At 48.2% G+C, this 21020-nt stretch overlaps 44 non-coding genes and 6 pseudogenes across 44 annotated transcripts; 18 read left to right on the forward strand and 32 right to left on the reverse strand.

Annotated features, from left to right (window-relative positions):
- Positions 1–186: 186 nt before the first annotated feature.
- On the reverse strand, positions 187–305 carry LOC140590065 (5S ribosomal RNA; annotated as a pseudogene).
- Positions 306–600: 295 nt separating this feature from the next.
- On the reverse strand, positions 601–719 carry LOC140590039 (5S ribosomal RNA). The gene has a single exon (XR_011991218.1). It is a non-coding gene; the product is annotated as a 5S ribosomal RNA (ribosomal RNA).
- Positions 720–1016: 297 nt separating this feature from the next.
- LOC140589430 (5S ribosomal RNA) lies at positions 1017–1135 on the reverse strand. Its single transcript, XR_011990609.1, has one exon. It is a non-coding gene; the product is annotated as a 5S ribosomal RNA (ribosomal RNA).
- A 297-nt stretch (positions 1136–1432) lies between these two features.
- Positions 1433–1551, reverse strand: LOC140589431 (5S ribosomal RNA). Its single transcript, XR_011990610.1, has one exon. It is a non-coding gene; the product is annotated as a 5S ribosomal RNA (ribosomal RNA).
- Positions 1552–1848: 297 nt separating this feature from the next.
- On the reverse strand, positions 1849–1967 carry LOC140589432 (5S ribosomal RNA). Its single transcript, XR_011990611.1, has one exon. It is a non-coding gene; the product is annotated as a 5S ribosomal RNA (ribosomal RNA).
- A 297-nt stretch (positions 1968–2264) lies between these two features.
- LOC140589492 (5S ribosomal RNA) lies at positions 2265–2383 on the reverse strand. Its single transcript, XR_011990671.1, has one exon. It is a non-coding gene; the product is annotated as a 5S ribosomal RNA (ribosomal RNA).
- A 297-nt stretch (positions 2384–2680) lies between these two features.
- Positions 2681–2799, reverse strand: LOC140589434 (5S ribosomal RNA). Its single transcript, XR_011990613.1, has one exon. It is a non-coding gene; the product is annotated as a 5S ribosomal RNA (ribosomal RNA).
- A 297-nt stretch (positions 2800–3096) lies between these two features.
- LOC140589435 (5S ribosomal RNA) lies at positions 3097–3215 on the reverse strand. Its single transcript, XR_011990614.1, has one exon. It is a non-coding gene; the product is annotated as a 5S ribosomal RNA (ribosomal RNA).
- A 297-nt stretch (positions 3216–3512) lies between these two features.
- LOC140589436 (5S ribosomal RNA) lies at positions 3513–3631 on the reverse strand. Its single transcript, XR_011990615.1, has one exon. It is a non-coding gene; the product is annotated as a 5S ribosomal RNA (ribosomal RNA).
- A 297-nt stretch (positions 3632–3928) lies between these two features.
- LOC140589437 (5S ribosomal RNA) lies at positions 3929–4047 on the reverse strand. Its single transcript, XR_011990616.1, has one exon. It is a non-coding gene; the product is annotated as a 5S ribosomal RNA (ribosomal RNA).
- A 297-nt stretch (positions 4048–4344) lies between these two features.
- On the reverse strand, positions 4345–4463 carry LOC140589875 (5S ribosomal RNA). The gene has a single exon (XR_011991054.1). It is a non-coding gene; the product is annotated as a 5S ribosomal RNA (ribosomal RNA).
- A 297-nt stretch (positions 4464–4760) lies between these two features.
- LOC140589438 (5S ribosomal RNA) lies at positions 4761–4879 on the reverse strand. The gene has a single exon (XR_011990617.1). It is a non-coding gene; the product is annotated as a 5S ribosomal RNA (ribosomal RNA).
- Positions 4880–5176: 297 nt separating this feature from the next.
- On the reverse strand, positions 5177–5295 carry LOC140589921 (5S ribosomal RNA). The gene has a single exon (XR_011991100.1). It is a non-coding gene; the product is annotated as a 5S ribosomal RNA (ribosomal RNA).
- Positions 5296–5592: 297 nt separating this feature from the next.
- On the reverse strand, positions 5593–5711 carry LOC140589343 (5S ribosomal RNA). The gene has a single exon (XR_011990522.1). It is a non-coding gene; the product is annotated as a 5S ribosomal RNA (ribosomal RNA).
- Positions 5712–6002: 291 nt separating this feature from the next.
- Positions 6003–6121, reverse strand: LOC140590185 (5S ribosomal RNA; annotated as a pseudogene).
- Positions 6122–6418: 297 nt separating this feature from the next.
- LOC140589917 (5S ribosomal RNA) lies at positions 6419–6537 on the reverse strand. Its single transcript, XR_011991096.1, has one exon. It is a non-coding gene; the product is annotated as a 5S ribosomal RNA (ribosomal RNA).
- Positions 6538–6834: 297 nt separating this feature from the next.
- Positions 6835–6953, reverse strand: LOC140590394 (5S ribosomal RNA; annotated as a pseudogene).
- A 297-nt stretch (positions 6954–7250) lies between these two features.
- On the reverse strand, positions 7251–7369 carry LOC140589439 (5S ribosomal RNA). Its single transcript, XR_011990618.1, has one exon. It is a non-coding gene; the product is annotated as a 5S ribosomal RNA (ribosomal RNA).
- Positions 7370–7666: 297 nt separating this feature from the next.
- Positions 7667–7785, reverse strand: LOC140589440 (5S ribosomal RNA). The gene has a single exon (XR_011990619.1). It is a non-coding gene; the product is annotated as a 5S ribosomal RNA (ribosomal RNA).
- Positions 7786–8082: 297 nt separating this feature from the next.
- On the reverse strand, positions 8083–8201 carry LOC140589441 (5S ribosomal RNA). The gene has a single exon (XR_011990620.1). It is a non-coding gene; the product is annotated as a 5S ribosomal RNA (ribosomal RNA).
- A 297-nt stretch (positions 8202–8498) lies between these two features.
- On the reverse strand, positions 8499–8617 carry LOC140589918 (5S ribosomal RNA). The gene has a single exon (XR_011991097.1). It is a non-coding gene; the product is annotated as a 5S ribosomal RNA (ribosomal RNA).
- A 297-nt stretch (positions 8618–8914) lies between these two features.
- LOC140590395 (5S ribosomal RNA) lies at positions 8915–9033 on the reverse strand (annotated as a pseudogene).
- A 297-nt stretch (positions 9034–9330) lies between these two features.
- On the reverse strand, positions 9331–9449 carry LOC140589442 (5S ribosomal RNA). Its single transcript, XR_011990621.1, has one exon. It is a non-coding gene; the product is annotated as a 5S ribosomal RNA (ribosomal RNA).
- A 297-nt stretch (positions 9450–9746) lies between these two features.
- On the reverse strand, positions 9747–9865 carry LOC140589443 (5S ribosomal RNA). The gene has a single exon (XR_011990622.1). It is a non-coding gene; the product is annotated as a 5S ribosomal RNA (ribosomal RNA).
- Positions 9866–10162: 297 nt separating this feature from the next.
- On the reverse strand, positions 10163–10281 carry LOC140589709 (5S ribosomal RNA). The gene has a single exon (XR_011990888.1). It is a non-coding gene; the product is annotated as a 5S ribosomal RNA (ribosomal RNA).
- Positions 10282–10578: 297 nt separating this feature from the next.
- Positions 10579–10697, reverse strand: LOC140589445 (5S ribosomal RNA). Its single transcript, XR_011990624.1, has one exon. It is a non-coding gene; the product is annotated as a 5S ribosomal RNA (ribosomal RNA).
- A 297-nt stretch (positions 10698–10994) lies between these two features.
- LOC140589446 (5S ribosomal RNA) lies at positions 10995–11113 on the reverse strand. The gene has a single exon (XR_011990625.1). It is a non-coding gene; the product is annotated as a 5S ribosomal RNA (ribosomal RNA).
- A 297-nt stretch (positions 11114–11410) lies between these two features.
- Positions 11411–11529, reverse strand: LOC140589569 (5S ribosomal RNA). The gene has a single exon (XR_011990748.1). It is a non-coding gene; the product is annotated as a 5S ribosomal RNA (ribosomal RNA).
- Positions 11530–11826: 297 nt separating this feature from the next.
- Positions 11827–11945, reverse strand: LOC140590082 (5S ribosomal RNA; annotated as a pseudogene).
- A 297-nt stretch (positions 11946–12242) lies between these two features.
- On the reverse strand, positions 12243–12361 carry LOC140589881 (5S ribosomal RNA). Its single transcript, XR_011991060.1, has one exon. It is a non-coding gene; the product is annotated as a 5S ribosomal RNA (ribosomal RNA).
- A 291-nt stretch (positions 12362–12652) lies between these two features.
- On the reverse strand, positions 12653–12771 carry LOC140590066 (5S ribosomal RNA; annotated as a pseudogene).
- Positions 12772–13068: 297 nt separating this feature from the next.
- Positions 13069–13187, reverse strand: LOC140589447 (5S ribosomal RNA). Its single transcript, XR_011990626.1, has one exon. It is a non-coding gene; the product is annotated as a 5S ribosomal RNA (ribosomal RNA).
- A 521-nt stretch (positions 13188–13708) lies between these two features.
- On the forward strand, positions 13709–13827 carry LOC140590725 (5S ribosomal RNA). Its single transcript, XR_011991562.1, has one exon. It is a non-coding gene; the product is annotated as a 5S ribosomal RNA (ribosomal RNA).
- A 297-nt stretch (positions 13828–14124) lies between these two features.
- On the forward strand, positions 14125–14243 carry LOC140590726 (5S ribosomal RNA). The gene has a single exon (XR_011991563.1). It is a non-coding gene; the product is annotated as a 5S ribosomal RNA (ribosomal RNA).
- Positions 14244–14540: 297 nt separating this feature from the next.
- Positions 14541–14659, forward strand: LOC140590727 (5S ribosomal RNA). The gene has a single exon (XR_011991564.1). It is a non-coding gene; the product is annotated as a 5S ribosomal RNA (ribosomal RNA).
- Positions 14660–14956: 297 nt separating this feature from the next.
- LOC140590728 (5S ribosomal RNA) lies at positions 14957–15075 on the forward strand. The gene has a single exon (XR_011991565.1). It is a non-coding gene; the product is annotated as a 5S ribosomal RNA (ribosomal RNA).
- Positions 15076–15372: 297 nt separating this feature from the next.
- On the forward strand, positions 15373–15491 carry LOC140590729 (5S ribosomal RNA). The gene has a single exon (XR_011991566.1). It is a non-coding gene; the product is annotated as a 5S ribosomal RNA (ribosomal RNA).
- A 297-nt stretch (positions 15492–15788) lies between these two features.
- LOC140589546 (5S ribosomal RNA) lies at positions 15789–15907 on the forward strand. Its single transcript, XR_011990725.1, has one exon. It is a non-coding gene; the product is annotated as a 5S ribosomal RNA (ribosomal RNA).
- A 278-nt stretch (positions 15908–16185) lies between these two features.
- On the forward strand, positions 16186–16304 carry LOC140590730 (5S ribosomal RNA). The gene has a single exon (XR_011991567.1). It is a non-coding gene; the product is annotated as a 5S ribosomal RNA (ribosomal RNA).
- A 297-nt stretch (positions 16305–16601) lies between these two features.
- LOC140590731 (5S ribosomal RNA) lies at positions 16602–16720 on the forward strand. Its single transcript, XR_011991568.1, has one exon. It is a non-coding gene; the product is annotated as a 5S ribosomal RNA (ribosomal RNA).
- A 297-nt stretch (positions 16721–17017) lies between these two features.
- Positions 17018–17136, forward strand: LOC140590732 (5S ribosomal RNA). Its single transcript, XR_011991569.1, has one exon. It is a non-coding gene; the product is annotated as a 5S ribosomal RNA (ribosomal RNA).
- A 297-nt stretch (positions 17137–17433) lies between these two features.
- On the forward strand, positions 17434–17552 carry LOC140589616 (5S ribosomal RNA). Its single transcript, XR_011990795.1, has one exon. It is a non-coding gene; the product is annotated as a 5S ribosomal RNA (ribosomal RNA).
- A 297-nt stretch (positions 17553–17849) lies between these two features.
- LOC140590733 (5S ribosomal RNA) lies at positions 17850–17968 on the forward strand. Its single transcript, XR_011991570.1, has one exon. It is a non-coding gene; the product is annotated as a 5S ribosomal RNA (ribosomal RNA).
- A 297-nt stretch (positions 17969–18265) lies between these two features.
- On the forward strand, positions 18266–18384 carry LOC140590735 (5S ribosomal RNA). Its single transcript, XR_011991572.1, has one exon. It is a non-coding gene; the product is annotated as a 5S ribosomal RNA (ribosomal RNA).
- Positions 18385–18681: 297 nt separating this feature from the next.
- LOC140590736 (5S ribosomal RNA) lies at positions 18682–18800 on the forward strand. Its single transcript, XR_011991573.1, has one exon. It is a non-coding gene; the product is annotated as a 5S ribosomal RNA (ribosomal RNA).
- Positions 18801–19097: 297 nt separating this feature from the next.
- On the forward strand, positions 19098–19216 carry LOC140590737 (5S ribosomal RNA). The gene has a single exon (XR_011991574.1). It is a non-coding gene; the product is annotated as a 5S ribosomal RNA (ribosomal RNA).
- A 297-nt stretch (positions 19217–19513) lies between these two features.
- LOC140590738 (5S ribosomal RNA) lies at positions 19514–19632 on the forward strand. Its single transcript, XR_011991575.1, has one exon. It is a non-coding gene; the product is annotated as a 5S ribosomal RNA (ribosomal RNA).
- Positions 19633–19929: 297 nt separating this feature from the next.
- Positions 19930–20048, forward strand: LOC140590739 (5S ribosomal RNA). Its single transcript, XR_011991576.1, has one exon. It is a non-coding gene; the product is annotated as a 5S ribosomal RNA (ribosomal RNA).
- Positions 20049–20345: 297 nt separating this feature from the next.
- LOC140590740 (5S ribosomal RNA) lies at positions 20346–20464 on the forward strand. Its single transcript, XR_011991577.1, has one exon. It is a non-coding gene; the product is annotated as a 5S ribosomal RNA (ribosomal RNA).
- A 297-nt stretch (positions 20465–20761) lies between these two features.
- LOC140590741 (5S ribosomal RNA) lies at positions 20762–20880 on the forward strand. The gene has a single exon (XR_011991578.1). It is a non-coding gene; the product is annotated as a 5S ribosomal RNA (ribosomal RNA).
- Positions 20881–21020: the final 140 nt, after the last annotated feature.

The raw sequence follows: 21020 nt of genomic DNA on the forward strand, positions 1-21020 counted from the left end.
TTGAGAAAGTCTTTATTAAAATGAGGAAGAAAGCGGCGAGTTGTATGCGATTGCTATGAGTACTTTCTGCAAAAGTGGGCTGCCTTCATTGTACAAATAAAGGTAATTTGTGAAATGAAAGGGGAGTGACATCTTTACATTCGTGGCAAGATGCAGGGCCCTCTGGATAAAGTGAAAGTAAGAAAAAGCTTACGGCACTTGGTAATCCCAGGCAGTCTCCCAACCAAGTACTAACCAAGCCAGGTCCCGCTTAGCTTCCGAGATCAGACGAGATCGGGCGCAGTCGGAACGGTATGGCCGTAAGCGAGGGAAGCGGCCAGAATCAGCACTTTTGTTTTCAGTTGAGGGTTTATTGAGAGTCGCACCGAGAGAAGAGCAGACGTCGATGCGGCATTGATGTCAAGATGTCTTTGAGAAAGTCGTTATTAAAATGAGGAAGAAATCGGTGAGTTGTATACGATTGCTACGAGTACTTTCTGCAAAAGTGGGCGGGGACTGCCGTCTGTACAAATAAAGGTAATTTGTGAAATGAAAGGGTAGTGACATCTTTACATTCGTGGCAAGACGCAGGGCCCTCTGGATAAGGTGAAACTAAGAAAAAGCTTACGGCACTTGGTATTCCCAGGCAGTCTCCCAACCAAGTACTGACCAAGCCCGGCCCCGCTTAGCTTCCGAGATCAGACGAGATCAGGCGCAGTCGGAACGGTATGGCTGTAAGCGAGGGAAGCGGCCAGAATCAGCCCTTTTGTTTTCAGTTGAGGGTTTATTGAGAGTCGCACCGAGAGAAGAGCAGACGTCGATGCGGCATTGATGTCAAGATGTCTTTGAGAAAGTCGTTATTAAAATGAGGAAGAAATCGGTGAGTTGTATACGATTGCTACGAGTACTTTCTGCAAAAGTGGGCGGGGACTGCCGTCTTTGTACAAATAAAGGTAATTTGTGAAATGAAAGGGTAGTGACATCTTTACATTCGTGGCAAGACGCAGGGCCCTCTGGATAAGGTGAAACTAAGAAAAAGCTTACGGCACTTGGTATTCCCAGGCAGTCTCCCAACCAAGTACTGACCAAGCCCGGCCCCGCTTAGCTTCCGAGATCAGACGAGATCGGGCGCAGTCGGAACGGTATGGCCGTAAGCGAGGGAAGCGGCCAGAATCAGCACTTTTGTTTTCAGTTGAGGGTTTATTGAGAGTCGCACCGAGAGAAGAGCAGACGTCGATGCGGCATTGATGTCAAGATGTCTTTGAGAAAGTCGTTATTAAAATGAGGAAGAAATCGGTGAGTTGTATACGATTGCTACGAGTACTTTCTGCAAAAGTGGGCGGGGACTGCCGTCTTTGTACAAATAAAGGTAATTTGAGAAATGAAAGGGTAGTGACATCTTTACATTCGTGGCAAGACGCAGGGCCCTCTGGATAAGGTGAAACTAAGAAAAAGCTTACGGCACTTGGTATTCCCAGGCAGTCTCCCAACCAAGTACTGACCAAGCCCGGCCCCGCTTAGCTTCCGAGATCAGACGAGATCGGGCGCAGTCGGAACGGTATGGCCGTAAGCGAGGGAAGCGGCCAGAATCAGCACTTTTGTTTTCAGTTGAGGGTTTATTGAGAGTCGCACCGAGAGAAGAGCAGACGTCGATGCGGCATTGATGTCAAGATGTCTTTGAGAAAGTCGTTATTAAAATGAGGAAGAAATCGGTGAGTTGTATACGATTGCTACGAGTACTTTCTGCAAAAGTGGGCGGGGACTGCCGTCTTTGTACAAATAAAGGTAATTTGAGAAATGAAAGGGTAGTGACATCTTTACATTCGTGGCAAGACGCAGGGCCCTCTGGATAAGGTGAAACTAAGAAAAAGCTTACGGCACTTGGTATTCCCAGGCAGTCTCCCAACCAAGTACTGACCAAGCCCGGCCCCGCTTAGCTTCCGAGATCAGACGAGATCGGGCGCAGTCGGAACGGTATGGCCGTAAGCGAGGGAAGCGGCCAGAATCAGCACTTTTGTTTTCAGTTGAGGGTTTATTGAGAGTCGCACCGAGAGAAGAGCAGACGTCGATGCGGCATTGATGTCAAGATGTCTTTGAGAAAGTCGTTATTAAAATGAGGAAGAAATCGGTGAGTTGTATACGATTGCTACGAGTACTTTCTGCAAAAGTGGGCGGGGACTGCCGTCTTTGTACAAATAAAGGTAATTTGTGAAATGAAAGGGTAGTGACATCTTTACATTCGTGGCAAGACGCAGGGCCCTCTGGATAAGGTGAAACTAAGAAAAAGCTTACGGCACTTGGTATTCTCAGGCAGTCTCCCAACCAAGTACTGACCAAGCCCGGCCCCGCTTAGCTTCCGAGATCAGACGAGATCGGGCGCAGTCGGAACGGTATGGCCGTAAGCGAGGGAAGCGGCCAGAATCAGCACTTTTGTTTTCAGTTGAGGGTTTATTGAGAGTCGCACCGAGAGAAGAGCAGACGTCGATGCGGCATTGATGTCAAGATGTCTTTGAGAAAGTCGTTATTAAAATGAGGAAGAAATCGGTGAGTTGTATACGATTGCTACGAGTACTTTCTGCAAAAGTGGGCGGGGACTGCCGTCTTTGTACAAATAAAGGTAATTTGTGAAATGAAAGGGTAGTGACATCTTTACATTCGTAGCAAGACGCAGGGCCCTCTGGATAAGGTGAAACTAAGAAAAAGCTTACGGCACTTGGTATTCCCAGGCAGTCTCCCAACCAAGTACTGACCAAGCCCGGCCCCGCTTAGCTTCCGAGATCAGACGAGATCGGGCGCAGTCGGAACGGTATGGCCGTAAGCGAGGGAAGCGGCAAGAATCAGCACTTTTGTTTTCAGTTGAGGGTTTATTGAGAGTCGCACCGAGAGAAGAGCAGACGTCGATGCGGCATTGATGTCAAGATGTCTTTGAGAAAGTCGTTATTAAAATGAGGAAGAAATCGGTGAGTTGTATACGATTGCTACGAGTACTTTCTGCAAAAGTGGGCGGGGACTGCCGTCTTTGTACAAATAAAGGTAATTTGTGAAATGAAAGGGTAGTGACATCTTTACATTCGTGGCAAGACGCAGGGCCCTCTGGATAAGGTGAAACTAAGAAAAAGCTTACGGCACTTGGTATTCCCAGGCAGTCTCCCAACCAAGTACTGACCAAGCCCGGCCCCGCTTAGCTTCCGAGATCAGACGAGATCGGGCGCAGTCGGAACGGTATGGCCGTAAGCGAGGGAAGCGGCCAGAATCAGCACTTTTGTTTTCAGTTGAGGGCTTATTGAGAGTCGCACCGAGAGAAGAGCAGACGTCGATGCGGCATTGATGTCAAGATGTCTTTGAGAAAGTCGTTATTAAAATGAGGAAGAAATCGGTGAGTTGTATACGATTGCTACGAGTACTTTCTGCAAAAGTGGGCGGGGACTGCCGTCTTTGTACAAATAAAGGTAATTTGTGAAATGAAAGGGTAGTGACATCTTTACATTCGTGGCAAGACGCAGGGCCCTCTGGATAAGGTGAAACTAAGAAAAAGCTTACGGCACTTGGTATTCCCAGGCAGTCTCCCAACCAAGTACTGACCAAGCCCGGCCCCGCTTAGCTTCCGAGATCAGACGAGATCGGGCGCAGTCGGAACGGTATGGCCGTAAGCGAGGGAAGCGGCCAGAATCAGCACTTTTGTTTTCAGTTGAGGGTTTATTGAGAGTCGCACCGAGAGAAGAGCAGACGTCGATGCGGCATTGATGTCAAGATGTCTTTGAGAAAGTCGTTATTAAAATGAGGAAGAAATCGGTGAGTTGTATACGATTGCTACGAGTACTTTCTGCAAAAGTGGGCGGGGACTGCCGTCTTCGTACAAATAAAGGTAATTTGTGAAATGAAAGGGTAGTGACATCTTTACATTCGTGGCAAGACGCAGGGCCCTCTGGATAAGGTGAAACTAAGAAAAAGCTTACGGCACTTGGTATTCCCAGGCAGTCTCCCAACCAAGTACTGACCAAGCCCGGCCCCGCTTAGCTTCCGAGATCAGACGAGATCGGGCGCAGTCGGAACGGTATGGCCGTAAGCGAGGGAAGCGGCCAGAATCAGCACTTTTGTTTTTAGTTGAGGGTTTATTGCGAGTCGCACCGAGAGAAGAGCAGACGTCGATGCGGCATTGATGTCAAGATGTCTTTGAGAAAGTCGTTATTAAAATGAGGAAGAAATCGGTGAGTTGTATACGATTGCTACGAGTACTTTCTGCAAAAGTGGGCTGGGACTGCCGTCGTTGTACAAATAAAGGTAATTTGTGAAATGAAAAGGGAGTGACATCTTTCAATTCGTGGCAAGACGCAGGGCCCTCTGGATAAGGTGAAACTAAGAAAAAGCTTACGGCACTTGGTATTCCCAGGCAGTCTCCCAACCAAGTACTGACCAAGCCCGGCCCCGCTTAGCTTCCGAGATCAAATGAGATCGGGCGCAGTCGGAACGGTATGGCTGTAAGCGAGGGAAGCGGCCAGAATCAGCCCTTTTGTTTTCAGTTGAGGGTTTATTGAGAGTCGCACCGAGAGAAGAGCAGACGTCGATGCGGCATTGATGTCAAGATGTCTTTGAGAAAGTCGTTCTTAAAATGAGGGAGAAAGCGGTGAGTTGTATACGATTGCTACGAGTACTTTCTGCAAAAGTGGGCTGGGACTGCCGTCGTTGTACAAATAAAGGTAATTTGTGAAATGAAAAGGGAGTGACATCTTTCAATTCGTGGCAAGACGCAGGGCCCTCTGGATAAGGTGAAACTAAGAAAAAGCTTACGGCACTTGGTATTCCCAGGCAGTCTCCCAACCAAGTACTGACCAAGCCCGGCCCCGCTTAGCTTCCGAGATCAGACGAGATCGGGCGCAGTCGGAACGGTATGGCCGTAAGCAAGGGAAGCGGCCAGAATCAGCCCTTTTGTTTTCAGTTGAGGGTTTATTGAGAGTCGCACCGAGAGAAGAGCAGACGTCGATGCGTCATTGATGTCAAGATGTCTTTGAGAAAGTCGTTCTTAAAATGAGGGAGAAAGCGGTGAGTTGTATACGATTGCTACGAGTACTTTCTGCAAAAGTGGGCTGGGACTGCCGTCGTTGTACAAATAAAGGTAATTTGTGAAATGAAAAGGGAGTGACATCTTTCAATTCGTGGCAAGACGCAGGGCCCTCTGGATAAGGTGAAACTAAGAAAAAGCTTACCGCACTTGGTATTCCCAGGCAGTCTCCCAACCAAGTACTAACCAAGCCCGGCCCCGCTTAGCTTCCGAGATCAGACGAGATCGGGCGCAGTCGGAACAGTATGGCCGTAAGCGAGGGAAGCGGCCAGAATCAGCCCTTTTGTTTTCAGTTGAGGGTTTATTGAGAGTCGCACCGAGAGAAGAACAGACGTCGATGCGGCATTGATGTCAAGATGTCTTTGAGAAAGTCGTTCTTAAAATGAGGAAGAAAGCGGTGAGTTGTATACGATTGCTACGAGTACTTTCTGCAAAAGTGGGCTCGGACTGCCGTCGTTGTACAAATAAAGGTAATTTGTGAAATGAAAAGGGAGTGACATCTTTCAATTCGTGGCAAGACGCAGGGCCCTCTGGATAAGGTGAAACTAAGAAAAAGCTTACGGCACTTGGTATTCCCAGGCAGTCTCCCAACCAAGTACTAACCAAGCCCAGCCCCGCTTAGCTTCCGAGATCAGACGAGATCGGGCGCAGTCGGAACAGTATGGCCGTAAGCGAGGGAAGCGGCCAGAATCAGCACTTTTGTTTTCAGTTGAGGGTTTATTGAGAGTCGCACCGAGAGAAGAGCAGACGTCGATGCGGCATTGATGTCAAGATGTCTTTGAGAAAGTCTTTATTAAAATGAGGAAGAAAGCGGCGAGTTGTATGCGATTGCTATGAGTACTTTCTGCAAAAGTGGGCTGCCTTCATTGTACAAATAAAGGTAATTTGTGAAATGAAAGGGGAGTGACATCTTTACATTCGTGGCAAGATGCAGGGCCCTCTGGATAAAGTGAAAGTACGAAAAAGCTTACGGCACTTGGTAATCCCAGGCAGTCTCCCAACCAAGTACTAACCAAGCCAGGTCCCGCTTAGCTTCCGAGATCAGACGAGATCGGGCGCAGTTGGAACGGTATGGCCGTAAGCGAGGGAAGCGGCCAGAATCAGCACTTTTGTTTTCAGTTGAGGGTTTATTGAGAGTCGCACCGAGAGAAGAGCAGACGTCGATGCGGCATTGATGTCAAGATGTCTTTGAGAAAGTCGTTATTAAAATGAGGAAGAAATCGGTGAGTTGTATACGATTGCTACGAGTACTTTCTGCAAAAGTGGGCGGGGACTGCCGTCTTTGTACAAATAAAGGTAATTTGTGAAATGAAAGGGTAGTGACATCTTTACATTCGTGGCAAGACGCAGGGCCCTCTGGATAAGGTGAAACTAAGAAAAAGCTTACGGCACTTGGTATTCCCAGGCAGTCTCCCAACCAAGTACTGACCAAGCCCGGCCCCGCTTAGCTTCGGAGATCAGACGAGATCGGGCGCAGTCGGAACGGTATGGCCGTAAGCGAGGGAAGCGGCCAGAATCAGCACTTTTGTTTTCAGTTGAGGGTTTATTGAGAGTCACACCGAGAGAAGAGCAGACGTCGATGCGGCATTGATGTCAAGATGTCTTTGAGAAAGTCGTTCTTAAAATGAGGAAGAAAGCGGTGAGTTGTATATGATTGCTACGAGTACTTTCTGCAAAAGTGGGCTGGGACTGCCGTCATTGTATAAATAAAGGTAATTTGTGAAATGAAAGGGGAGTGACATCTTTACATTCGTGGCAAGATGCAGGGCCCTCTGGATAAAGTGAAAGTAAGAAAAAAGTTACGGCACTTGGTAATCCCAAGCAGTCTCCCAACCAAGTACTAACCAAGCCCAGTCCCGCTTACCTTCCGAAAGCAGACGAGATCGGGCGCAGTCGGAACGGAATGGACGTAAGTGAGGGAAGCTGCCAGAATCAGCACTTTTGTTTTCAGTTGAGGGTTAATTGAGAGTCGCACCGAGAGAAGAGCAGACGTCGATGCGGCATTGATGTCAAGATGTCTTTGAGAAAGTCGTTATTAAAATGAGGAAGAAATCGGTGAGTTGTATACGATTGCTACGAGTACTTTCTGCAAAAGTGGGCGGGGACTGCCGTCTTTGTACAAATAAAGGTAATTTGTGAAATGAAAGGGTAGTGACATCTTTACATTCGTGGCAAGACGCAGGGCCCTCTGGATAAGGTGAAACTAAGAAAAAGCTTACGGCACTTGGTATTCCCAGGCAGTCTCCCAACCAAGTACTGACCAAGCCCGGCCCCGCTTAGCTTCCGAGATCAGACGAGATCGGGCGCAGTCGGAACGGTATGGCCGTAAGCGAGGGAAGCGGCAAGAATCAGCACTTTTGTTTTCAGTTGAGGGTTTATTGAGAGTCGCACCGAGAGAAGAGCTGACGTCGATGCGGCATTGATGTCAAGATGTCTTTGAGAAAGTCGTTATTAAAATGAGGAAGAAATCGGTGAGTTGTATACGATTGCTACGAGTACTTTCTGCAAAAGTGGGCGGGGACTGCCGTCTTTGTACAAATAAAGGTAATTTGTGAAATGAAAGGGTAGTGACATCTTTACATTCGTGGCAAGACGCAGGGCCCTCTGGATAAGGTGAAACTAAGAAAAAGCTTACGGCACTTGGTATTCCCAGGCAGTCTCCCAACCAAGTACTGACCAAGCCCGGCCCCGCTTAGCTTCCGAGATCAGACGAGATCGGGCGCAGTCGGAACGGTATGGCCGTAAGCGAGGGAAGCGGCCAGAATCAGCACTTTTGTTTTCAGTTGAGGGTTTATTGAGAGTCGCACCGAGAGAAGAGCAGACGTCGATGCGGCATTGATGTCAAGATGTCTTTGAGAAAGTCGTTATTAAAATGAGGAAGAAATCGGTGAGTTGTATACGATTGCTACGAGTACTTTCTGCAAAAGTGGGCGGGGACTGCCGTCTTTGTACAAATAAAGGTAATTTGTGAAATGAAAGGGTAGTGACATCTTTACATTCGTGGCAAGACGCAGGGCCCTCTGGATAAGGTGAAACTAAGAAAAAGCTTACGGCACTTGGTATTCCCAGGCAGTCTCCCAACCAAGTACTGACCAAGCCCGGCCCCGCTTAGCTTCCGAGATCAGACGAGATCGGGCGCAGTCGGAACGGTATGGCCGTAAGCGAGGAAAGCGGCCAGAATCGGCACTTTTGTTTTCAGTTGAGGGTTTATTGAGAGTCGCACCGAGAGAAGAGCAGACGTCGATGCGGCATTGATGTCAAGATGTCTTTGAGAAAGTCGTTATTAAAATGAGGAAGAAATCGGTGAGTTGTATACGATTGCTACGAGTACTTTCTGCAAAAGTGGGCGGGGACTGCCGTCTTTGTACAAATAAAGGTAATTTGTGAAATGAAAGGGTAGTGACATCTTTACATTCGTGGCAAGACGCAGGGCCCTCTGGATAAGGTGAAACTAAGAAAAAGCTTACGGCACTTGGTATTCCCAGGCAGTCTCCCAACCAAGTACTGACCAAGCCCGGCCCCGCTTAGCTTCGGAGATCAGACGAGATCGGGCGCAGTCGGAACGGTATGGCCGTAAGCGAGGGAAGCGGCCAGAATCAGCACTTTTGTTTTCAGTTGAGGGTTTATTGAGAGTCACACCGAGAGAAGAGCAGACGTCGATGCGGCATTGATGTCAAGATGTCTTTGAGAAAGTCGTTCTTAAAATGAGGAAGAAAGCGGTGAGTTGTATATGATTGCTACGAGTACTTTCTGCAAAAGTGGGCTGGGACTGCCGTCATTGTATAAATAAAGGTAATTTGTGAAATGAAAGGGGAGTGACATCTTTACATTCGTGGCAAGATGCAGGGCCCTCTGGATAAAGTGAAAGTAAGAAAAAAGTTACGGCACTTGGTAATCCCAAGCAGTCTCCCAACCAAGTACTAACCAAGCCCAGTCCCGCTTACCTTCCGAAAGCAGACGAGATCGGGCGCAGTCGGAACGGAATGGACGTAAGTGAGGGAAGCTGCCAGAATCAGCACTTTTGTTTTCAGTTGAGGGTTAATTGAGAGTCGCACCGAGAGAAGAGCAGACGTCGATGCGGCATTGATGTCAAGATGTCTTTGAGAAAGTCGTTATTAAAATGAGGAAGAAATCGGTGAGTTGTATACGATTGCTACGAGTACTTTCTGCAAAAGTGGGCGGGGACTGCCGTCTTTGTACAAATAAAGGTAATTTGTGAAATGAAAGGGTAGTGACATCTTTACATTCGTGGCAAGACGCAGGGCCCTCTGGATAAGGTGAAACTAAGAAAAAGCTTACGGCACTTGGTATTCCCAGGCAGTCTCCCAACCAAGTACTGACCAAGCCCGGCCCCGCTTAGCTTCCGAGATCAGACGAGATCGGGCGCAGTCGGAACGGTATGGCCGTAAGCGAGGGAAGCGGCAAGAATCAGCACTTTTGTTTTCAGTTGAGGGTTTATTGAGAGTCGCACCGAGAGAAGAGCTGACGTCGATGCGGCATTGATGTCAAGATGTCTTTGAGAAAGTCGTTATTAAAATGAGGAAGAAATCGGTGAGTTGTATACGATTGCTACGAGTACTTTCTGCAAAAGTGGGCGGGGACTGCCGTCTTTGTACAAATAAAGGTAATTTGTGAAATGAAAGGGTAGTGACATCTTTACATTCGTGGCAAGACGCAGGGCCCTCTGGATAAGGTGAAACTAAGAAAAAGCTTACGGCACTTGGTATTCCCAGGCAGTCTCCCAACCAAGTACTGACCAAGCCCGGCCCCGCTTAGCTTCCGAGATCAGACGAGATCGGGCGCAGTCGGAACGGTATGGCCGTAAGCGAGGGAAGCGGCCAGAATCAGCACTTTTGTTTTCAGTTGAGGGTTTATTGAGAGTCGCACCGAGAGAAGAGCAGACGTCGATGCGGCATTGATGTCAAGATGTCTTTGAGAAAGTCGTTATTAAAATGAGGAAGAAATCGGTGAGTTGTATACGATTGCTACGAGTACTTTCTGCAAAAGTGGGCGGGGACTGCCGTCTTTGTACAAATAAAGGTAATTTGTGAAATGAAAGGGTAGTGACATCTTTACATTCGTGGCAAGACGCAGGGCCCTCTGGATAAGGTGAAACTAAGAAAAAGCTTACGGCACTTGGTATTCCCAGGCAGTCTCCCAACCAAGTACTGACCAAGCCCGGCCCCGCTTAGCTTCCGAGATCAGACGAGATCGGGCGCAGTCGGAACGATATGGCCGTAAGCGAGGAAAGCGGCCAGAATCAGCACTTTTGTTTTCAGTTGAGGGTTTATTGAGAGTCGCACCGAGAGAAGAGCAGACGTCGATGCGGCATTGATGTCAAGATGTCTTTGAGAAAGTCGTTATTAAAATGAGGAAGAAATCGGTGAGTTGTATACGATTGCTACGAGTACTTTCTGCAAAAGTGGGCGGGGACTGCCGTCTTTGTACAAATAAAGGTAATTTGTGAAATGAAAGGGTAGTGACATCTTTACATTCGTGGCAAGACGCAGGGCCCTCTGGATAAGGTGAAACTAAGAAAAAGCTTACGGCACTTGGTATTCCCAGGCAGTCTCCCAACCAAGTACTGACCAAGCCCGGCCCCGCTTAGCTTCCGAGATCAGACGAGATCGGGCGCAGTCGGAACGGTATGGCCGTAAGCGAGGGAAGCGGCCAGAATCAGCACTTTTGTTTTCAGTTGAGGGTTTATTGCGAGTCGCACCGAGAGAAGAGCAGACGTCGATGCGGCATTGATGTCAAGATGTCTTTGAGAAAGTCGTTATTAAAATGAGGAAGAAATCGGTGAGTTGTATACGATTGCTACGAGTACTTTCTGCAAAAGTGGGCTGGGACTGCCGTCGTTGTACAAATAAAGGTAATTTGTGAAATGAAAAGGGAGTGACATCTTTCAATTCGTGGCAAGACGCAGGGCCCTCTGGATAAGGTGAAACTAAGAAAAAGCTTACGGCACTTGGTATTCCCAGGCAGTCTCCCAACCAAGTACTGACCAAGCCCGGCCCCGCTTAGCTTCCGAGATCAGACGAGATCGGGCGCAGTCGGAACGGTATGGCCGTAAGCGAGGGAAGCGGCCAGAATCAGCCCTTTTGTTTTCAGTTGAGGGTTTATTGAGAGTCGCACCGAGAGAAGAGCAGACGTCAATGCGGCATTGATGTCAAGATGTCTTTGAGAAAGTCGTTCTTAAAATGAGGGAGAAAGCGGTGAGTTGTATACGATTGCTACGAGTACTTTCTGCAAAAGTGGGCTGGGACTGCCGTCGTTGTACAAATAAAGGTAATTTGTGAAATGAAAAGGGAGTGACATCTTTCAATTCGTGGCAAGACGCAGGGCCCTCTGGATAAGGTGAAACTAAGAAAAAGCTTACGGCACTTGGTATTCCCAGGCAGTCTCCCAACCAAGTACTGACCAAGCCCGGCCCCGTTTAGCTTCCGAGATCAGACGAGATCGGGCGCAGTCGGAACGGTATGGCCGTAAGCGAGGGAAGCGGCCAGAATCAGCCCTTTTGTTTTCAGTTGAGGGTTTATTGAGAGTCGCACCGAGAGAAGAGCAGACGTCGATGCGTCATTGATGTCAAGATGTCTTTGAGAAAGTCGTTCTTAAAATGAGGGAGAAAGCGGTGAGTTGTATACGATTGCTACGAGTACTTTCTGCAAAAGTGGGCTGGGACTGCCGTCGTTGTACAAATAAAGGTAATTTGTGAAATGAAAAGGGAGTGACATCTTTCAATTCGTGGCAAGACGCAGGGCCCTCTGGATAAGGTGAAACTAAGAAAAAGCTTACGGCACTTGGTATTCCCAGGCAGTCTCCCAACCAAGTTCTAACCAAGCCCGGCCCCGCTTAGCTTCCGAGATCAGACGAGATCGGGCGCAGTCGGAACAGTATGGCCGTAAGCGAGGGAAGCGGCCAGAATCAGCCCTTTTGTTTTCAGTTGAGGGTTTATTGAGAGTCGCACCGAGAGAAGAGCAGACGTCGATGCGGCATTGATGTCAAGATGTCTTTGAGAAAGTCGTTCTTAAAATGAGGAAGAAAGCGGTGAGTTGTATACGATTGCTACGAGTACTTTCTGCAAAAGTGGGCTCGGACTGCCGTCGTTGTACAAATAAAGGTAATTTGTGAAATGAAAAGGGAGTGACATCTTTCAATTCGTGGCAAGACGCAGGGCCCTCTGGATAAGGTGAAACTAAGAAAAAGCTTACGGCACTTGGTATTCCCAGGCAGTCTCCCAACCAAGTACTAACCAAGCCCGGCCGCGCTTAGCTTCCGAGATCAGACGAGATCGGGCGCAGTCGGAACAGTATGGCCGTAAGCGAGGGAAGCGGCCAGAATCAGCACTTTTGTTTTCAGTTGAGGGTTTATTGAGAGTCGCACCGAGAGAAGAGCAGACGTCGATGCGGCATTGATGTCAAGATGTCTTTGAGAAAGTCTTTATTAAAATGAGGAAGAAAGCGGCGAGTTGTATGCGATTGCTATGAGTACTTTCTGCAAAAGTGGGCTGCCTTCATTGTACAAATAAAGGTAATTTGTGAAATGAAAGGGGAGTGACATCTTTACATTCGTGGCAAGATGCAGGGCCCTCTGGATAAAGTGAAAGTAAGAAAAAGCTTACGGCACTTGGTAATCCCAGGCAGTCTCCCAACCAAGTACTAACCAAGCCAGGTCCCGCTTAGCTTCCGAGATCAGACGAGATCGGGCGCAGTCGGAACGGTATGGCCGTAAGCAAGGGAAGCGGCCAGAATCAGCACTTTTGTTTTCAGTTGAGGGTTTATTGAGAGTCGCACCGAGAGAAGAGCAGACGTCGATGCGGCATTGATGTCAAGATGTCTTTGAGAAAGTCGTTATTAAAATGAGGAAGAAATCGGTGAGTTGTATACGATTGCTACGAGTACTTTCTGCAAAAGTGGGCGGGGACTGCCGTCTTTGTACAAATAAAGGTAATTTGTGAAATGAAAGGGTAGTGACATCTTTACATTCGTGGCAAGACGCAGGGCCCTCTGGATAAGGTGAAACTAAGAAAAAGCTTACGGCACTTGGTATTCCCAGGCAGTCTCCCAACCAAGTACTGACCAAGCCCGGCCCCGCTTAGCTTCCGAGATCAGACGAGATCGGGCGCAGTCGGAACGGTATGGCCGTAAGCGAGGGAAGCGGCCAGAATCAGCACTTTTGTTTTCAGTTGAGGGTTTATTGAGAGTCGCACCGAGAGAAGAGCAGACGTCGATGCGGCATTGATGTCAAGATGTCTTTGAGAAAGTCGTTATTAAAATGAGGAAGAAATCGGTGAGTTGTATACGATTGCTACGAGTACTTTCTGCAAAAGTGGGCGGGGACTGCCGTCTTTGTACAAATAAAGGTAATTTGTGAAATGAAAGGGTAGTGACATCTTTACATTCGTGGCAAGACGCAGGGCCCTCTGGATAAGGTGAAACTAAGAAAAAGCTTACGGCACTTGGTATTCCCAGGCAGTCTCCCAACCAAGTACTAACCAAGCCCGTACTCGTAGCAATCGTATACAACTCACCGATTTCTTCCTCATTTTAATAACGACTTTCTCAAAGACATCTTGACATCAATGCCGCATCGACGTCTGCTCTTCTCTCGGTGCGACTCTCAATAAACCCTCAACTGAAAACAAAAGTGCTGATTCTGGCCGCTTCCCTCGCTTACGGCCATACCGTTCCGACTGCGCCCGATCTCGTCTGATCTCGGAAGCTAAGCGGGGCCGGGCTTGGTTAGTACTTGGTTGGGAGACTGCCTGGGAATACCAAGTGCCGTAAGCTTTTTCTTAGTTTCACCTTATCCAGAGGGCCCTGCGTCTTGCCACGAATGTAAAGATGTCACTACCCTTTCATTTCACAAATTACCTTTATTTGTACAAAGACGGCAGTCCCCGCCCACTTTTGCAGAAAGTACTCGTAGCAATCGTATACAACTCACCGATTTCTTCCTCATTTTAATAACGACTTTCTCAAAGACATCTTGACATCAATGCCGCATCGACGTCTGCTCTTCTCTCGGTGCGACTCTCAATAAACCCTCAACTGAAAACAAAAGTGCTGATTCTGGCCGCTTCCCTCGCTTACGGCCATACCGTTCCGACTGCGCCCGATCTCGTCTGATCTCGGAAGCTAAGCGGGGCCGGGCTTGGTTAGTACTTGGTTGGGAGACTGCCTGGGAATACCAAGTGCCGTAAGCTTTTTCTTAGTTTTACCTTATCCAGAGGGCCCTGCGTCTTGCCACGAATGTAAAGATGTCACTACCCTTTCATTTCACAAATTACCTTTATTTGTACAAAGACGGCAGTCCCCGCCCACTTTTGCAGAAAGTACTCGTAGCAATCGTATACAACTCACCGATTTCTTCCTCATTTTAATAACGACTTTCTCAAAGACATCTTGACATCAATGCCGCATCGACGTCTGCTCTTCTCTCGGTGCGACTCTCAATAAACCCTCAACTGAAAACAAAAGTGCTGATTCTGGCCGCTTCCCTCGCTTACGGCCATACCGTTCCGACTGCGCCCGATCTCGTCTGATCTCGGAAGCTAAGCGGGGCCGGGCTTGGTTAGTACTTGGTTGGGAGACTGCCTGGGAATACCAAGTGCCGTAAGCTTTTTCTTAGTTTCACCTTATCCAGAGGGCCCTGCGTCTTGCCACGAATGTAAAGATGTCACTACCCTTTCATTTCACAAATTACCTTTATTTGTACAAAGACGGCAGTCCCCGCCCACTTTTGCAGAAAGTACTCGTAGCAATCGTATACAACTCACCGATTTCTTCCTCATTTTAATAACGACTTTCTCAAAGACATCTTGACATCAATGCCGCATCGACGTCTGCTCTTCTCTCGGTGCGACTCTCAATAAACCCTCAACTGAAAACAAAAGTGCTGATTCTGGCCGCTTCCCTCGCTTACGGCCATACCGTTCCGACTGCGCCCGATCTCGTCTGATCTCGGAAGCTAAGCGGGGCCGGGCTTGGTTAGTACTTGGTTGGGAGACTGCCTGGGAATACCAAGTGCCGTAAGCTTTTTCTTAGTTTCACCTTATCCAGAGGGCCCTGCGTCTTGCCACGAATGTAAAGATGTCACTACCCTTTCATTTCACAAATTACCTTTATTTGTACAAAGACGGCAGTCCCCGCCCACTTTTGCAGAAAGTACTCGTAGCAATCGTATACAACTCACCGATTTCTTCCTCATTTTAATAACGACTTTCTCAAAGACGTCTTGACATCAATGCCGCATCGACGTCTGCTCTTCTCTCGGTGCGACTCTCAATAAACCCTCAACTGAAAACAAAAGTGCTGATTCTGGCCGCTTCCCTCGCTTACGGCCATACCGTTCCGACTGCGCCCGATCTCGTCTGATCTCGGAAGCTAAGCGGGGCCGGGCTTGGTTAGTACTTGGTTGGGAGACTGCCTGGGAATACCAAGTGCCGTAAGCTTTTTCTTAGTTTCACCTTATCCAGAGGGCCCTGCGTCTTGCCACGAATGTAAAGATGTCACTACCCTTTCATTTCACAAATTACCTTTATTTGTACAAAGACGGCAGTCCCCGCCCACTTTTGCAGAAAGTACTCGTAGCAATCGTATACAACTCACCGATTTCTTCCTCATTTTAATAACGACTTTCTCAAAGACGTCTTGACATCAATGCCGCATCGACGTCTGCTCTTCTCTCGGTGCGACTCTCAATAAACCCTCAACTGAAAACAAAAGTGCTGATTCTGGCCGCTTCCCTCGCTTACGGCCATACCGTTCCGACTGCGCCCGATCTCGTCTGATCTCGGAAGCTAAGCGGGGCCGGGCTTGGTTAGTACTTGGTTGGGAGACTGCCTGGGAATACCAAGTGCCGTAAACTTTTTCTTAGTTTCACCTTATCCAGAGGGCCCTGCGTCTTTCCACGAATGTAAAGATGTCACTACCCTTTCATTTCACAAAGACGGCAGTCCCCGCCCACTTTTGCAGAAAGTACTCGTAGCAATCGTATACAACTCACCGATTTCTTCCTCATTTTAATAACGACTTTCTCAAAGACATCTTGACATCAATGCCGCATCGACGTCTGCTCTTCTCTCGGTGCGACTCTCAATAAACCCTCAACTGAAAACAAAAGTGCTGATTCTGGCCGCTTCCCTCGCTTACGGCCATACCGTTCCGACTGCGCCCGATCTCGTCTGATCTCGGAAGCTAAGCGGGGCCGGGCTTGGTTAGTACTTGGTTGGGAGACTGCCTGGGAATACCAAGTGCCGTAAGCTTTTTCTTAGTTTCACCTTATCCAGAGGGCCCTGCGTCTTGCCACGAATGTAAAGATGTCACTACCCTTTCATTTCACAAATTACCTTTATTTGTACAAAGACGGCAGTCCCCGCCCACTTTTGCAGAAAGTACTCGTAGCAATCGTATACAACTCACCGATTTCTTCCTCATTTTAATAACGACTTTCTCAAAGACATCTTGACATCAATGCCGCATCGACGTCTGCTCTTCTCTCGGTGCGACTCTCAATAAACCCTCAACTGAAAACAAAAGTGCTGATTCTGGCCGCTTCCCTCGCTTACGGCCATACCGTTCCGACTGCGCCCGATCTCGTCTGATCTCGGAAGCTAAGCGGGGCCGGGCTTGGTTAGTACTTGGTTGGGAGACTGCCTGGGAATACCAAGTGCCGTAAGCTTTTTCTTAGTTTCACCTTATCCAGAGGGCCCTGCGTCTTGCCACGAATGTAAAGATGTCACTACCCTTTCATTTCACAAATTACCTTTATTTGTACAAAGACGGCAGTCCCCGCCCACTTTTGCAGAAAGTACTCGTAGCAATCGTATACAACTCACCGATTTCTTCCTCATTTTAATAACGACTTTCTCAAAGACATCTTGACATCAATGCCGCATCGACGTCTGCTCTTCTCTCGGTGCGACTCTCAATAAACCCTCAACTGAAAACAAAAGTGCTGATTCTGGCCGCTTCCCTCGCTTACGGCCATACCGTTCCGACTGCGCCCGATCTCGTCTGATCTCGGAAGCTAAGCGGGGCCGGGCTTGGTTAGTACTTGGTTGGGAGACTGCCTGGGAATACCAAGTGCCGTAAGCTTTTTCTTAGTTTCACCTTATCCAGAGGGCCCTGCGTCTTGCCACGAATGTAAAGATGTCACTACCCTTTCATTTCACAAATTACCTTTATTTGTACAAAGACGGCAGTCCCCGCCCACTTTTGCAGAAAGTACTCGTAGCAATCGTATACAACTCACCGATTTCTTCCTCATTTTAATAACGACTTTCTCAAAGACATCTTGACATCAATGCCGCATCGACGTCTGCTCTTCTCTCGGTGCGACTCTCAATAAACCCTCAACTGAAAACAAAAGTGCTGATTCTGGCCGCTTCCCTCGCTTACGGCCATACCGTTCCGACTGCGCCCGATCTCGTCTGATCTCGGAAGCTAAGCGGGGCCGGGCTTGCTTAGTACTTGGTTGGGAGACTGCCTGGGAATACCAAGTGCCGTAAGCTTTTTCTTAGTTTCACCTTATCCAGAGGGCCCTGCGTCTTGCCACGAATGTAAAGATGTCACTACCCTTTCATTTCACAAATTACCTTTATTTGTACAAAGACGGCAGTCCCCGCCCACTTTTGCAGAAAGTACTCGTAGCAATCGTATACAACTCACCGATTTCTTCCTCATTTTAATAACGACTTTCTCAAAGACATCTTGACATCAATGCCGCATCGACGTCTGCTCTTCTCTCGGTGCGACTCTCAATAAACCCTCAACTGAAAACAAAAGTGCTGATTCTGGCCGCTTCCCTCGCTTACGGCCATACCGTTCCGACTGCGCCCGATCTCGTCTGATCTCGGAAGCTAAGCGGGGCCGGGCTTGGTTAGTACTTGGTTGGGAGACTGCCTGGGAATACCAAGTGCCGTAAGCTTTTTCTTAGTTTCACCTTATCCAGAGGGCCCTGCGTCTTGCCACGAATGTAAAGATGTCACTACCCTTTCATTTCACAAATTACCTTTATTTGTACAAAGACGGCAGTCCCCGCCCACTTTTGCAGAAAGTACTCGTAGCAATCGTATACAACTCACCGATTTCTTCCTCATTTTAATAACGACTTTCTCAAAGACATCTTGACATCAATGCCGCATCGACGTCTGCTCTTCTCTCGGTGCGACTCTCAATAAACCCTCAACTGAAAACAAAAGTGCTGATTCTGGCCGCTTCCCTCGCTTACGGCCATACCGTTCCGACTGCGCCCGATCTCGTCTGATCTCGGAAGCTAAGCGGGGCCGGGCTTGGTTAGTACTTGGTTGGGAGACTGCCTGGGAATACCAAGTGCCGTAAGCTTTTTCTTAGTTTCACCTTATCCAGAGGGCCCTGCGTCTTGCCACGAATGTAAAGATGTCACTACCCTTTCATTTCACAAATTACCTTTATTTGTACAAAGACGGCAGTCCCCGCCCACTTTTGCAGAAAGTACTCGTAGCAATCGTATACAACTCACCGATTTCTTCCTCATTTTAATAACGACTTTCTCAAAGACATCTTGACATCAATGCCGCATCGACGTCTGCTCTTCTCTCGGTGCGACTCTCAATAAACCCTCAACTGAAAACAAAAGTGCTGATTCTGGCCCCTTCCCTCGCTTACGGCCATACCGTTCCGACTGCGCCCGATCTCGTCTGATCTCGGAAGCTAAGCGGGGCCGGGCTTGGTTAGTACTTGGTTGGGAGACTGCCTGGGAATACCAAGTGCCGTAAGCTTTTTCTTAGTTTCACCTTATCCAGAGGGCCCTGCGTCTTGCCACGAATGTAAAGATGTCACTACCCTTTCATTTCACAAATTACCTTTATTTGTACAAAGACGGCAGTCCCCGCCCACTTTTGCAGAAAGTACTCGTAGCAATCGTATACAACTCACCGATTTCTTCCTCATTTTAATAACGACTTTCTCAAAGACATCTTGACATCAATGCCGCATCGACGTCTGCTCTTCTCTCGGTGCGACTCTCAATAAACCCTCAACTGAAAACAAAAGTGCTGATTCTGGCCGCTTCCCTCGCTTACGGCCATACCGTTCCGACTGCGCCCGATCTCGTCTGATCTCGGAAGCTAAGCGGGGCCGGGCTTGGTTAGTACTTGGTTGGGAGACTGCCTGGGAATACCAAGTGCCGTAAGCTTTTTCTTAGTTTCACCTTATCCAGAGGGCCCTGCGTCTTGCCACGAATGTAAAGATGTCACTACCCTTTCATTTCACAAATTACCTTTATTTGTACAAAGACGGCAGTCCCCGCCCACTTTTGCAGAAAGTACTCGTAGCAATCGTATACAACTCACCGATTTCTTCCTCATTTTAATAACGACTTTCTCAAAGACATCTTGACATCAATGCCGCATCGACGTCTGCTCTTCTCTCGGTGCGACTCTCAATAAACCCTCAACTGAAAACAAAAGTGCTGATTCTGGCCGCTTCCCTCGCTTACGGCCATACCGTTCCGACTGCGCCCGATCTCGTCTGATCTCGGAAGCTAAGCGGGGCCGGGCTTGGTTAGTACTTGGTTGGGAGACTGCCTGGGAATACCAAGTGCCGTAAGCTTTTTCTTAGTTTCACCTTATCCAGAGGGCCCTGCGTCTTGCCACGAATGTAAAGATGTCACTACCCTTTCATTTCACAAATTACCTTTATTTGTACAAAGACGGCAGTCCCCGCCCACTTTTGCAGAAAGTACTCGTAGCAATCGTATACAACTCACCGATTTCTTCCTCATTTTAATAACGACTTTCTCAAAGACATCTTGACATCAATGCCGCATCGACGTCTGCTCTTCTCTCGGTGCGACTCTCAATAAACCCTCAACTGAAAACAAAAGTGCTGATTCTGGCCGCTTCCCTCGCTTACGGCCATACCGTTCCGACTGCGCCCGATCTCGTCTGATCTCGGAAGCTAAGCGGGGCCGGGCTTGGTTAGTACTTGGTTGGGAGACTGCCTGGGAATACCAAGTGCCGTAAGCTTTTTCTTAGTTTCACCTTATCCAGAGGGCCCTGCGTCTTGCCACGAATGTAAAGATGTCACTACCCTTTCATTTCACAAATTACCTTTATTTGTACAAAGACGGCAGTCCCCGCCCACTTTTGCAGAAAGTACTCGTAGCAATCGTATACAACTCACCGATTTCTTCCTCATTTTAATAACGACTTTCTCAAAGACATCTTGACATCAATGCCGCATCGACGTCTGCTCTTCTCTCGGTGCGACTCTCAATAAACCCTCAACTGAAAACAAAAGTGCTGATTCTGGCCGCTTCCCTCGCTTACGGCCATACCGTTCCGACTGCGCCCGATCTCGTCTGATCTCGGAAGCTAAGCGGGGCCGGGCTTGGTTAGTACTTGGTTGGGAGACTGCCTGGGAATACCAAGTGCCGTAAGCTTTTTCTTAGTTTCACCTTATCCAGAGGGCCCTGCGTCTTGCCACGAATGTAAAGATGTCACTACCCTTTCATTTCACAAATTACCTTTATTTGTACAAAGACGGCAGTCCCCGCCCACTTTTGCAGAAAGTACTCGTAGCAATCGTATACAACTCACCGATTTCTTCCTCATTTTAATAACGACTTTCTCAAAGACATCTTGACATCAATGCCGCATCGACGTCTGCTCTTCTCTCGGTGCGACTCTCAATAAACCCTCAACTGAAAACAAAAGTGCTGATTCTGGCCGCTTCCCTCGCTTACGGCCATACCGTTCCGACTGCGCCCGATCTCGTCTGATCTCGGAAGCTAAGCGGGGCCGGGCTTGGTTAGTACTTGGTTGGGAGACTGCCTGGGAATACCAAGTGCCGTAAGCTTTTTCTTAGTTTCACCTTATCCAGAGGGCCCTGCGTCTTGCCACGAATGTAAAGATGTCACTACCCTTTCATTTCACAAATTACCTTTATTTGTACAAAGACGGCAGTCCCCGCCCACTTTTGCAGAAAGTACTCGTAGC

Source organism: Paramormyrops kingsleyae, chromosome 4 (genome assembly GCF_048594095.1).
Source record: "Paramormyrops kingsleyae isolate MSU_618 chromosome 4, PKINGS_0.4, whole genome shotgun sequence".
Taxonomy (NCBI): Eukaryota; Metazoa; Chordata; class Actinopteri; order Osteoglossiformes; family Mormyridae; genus Paramormyrops; species Paramormyrops kingsleyae.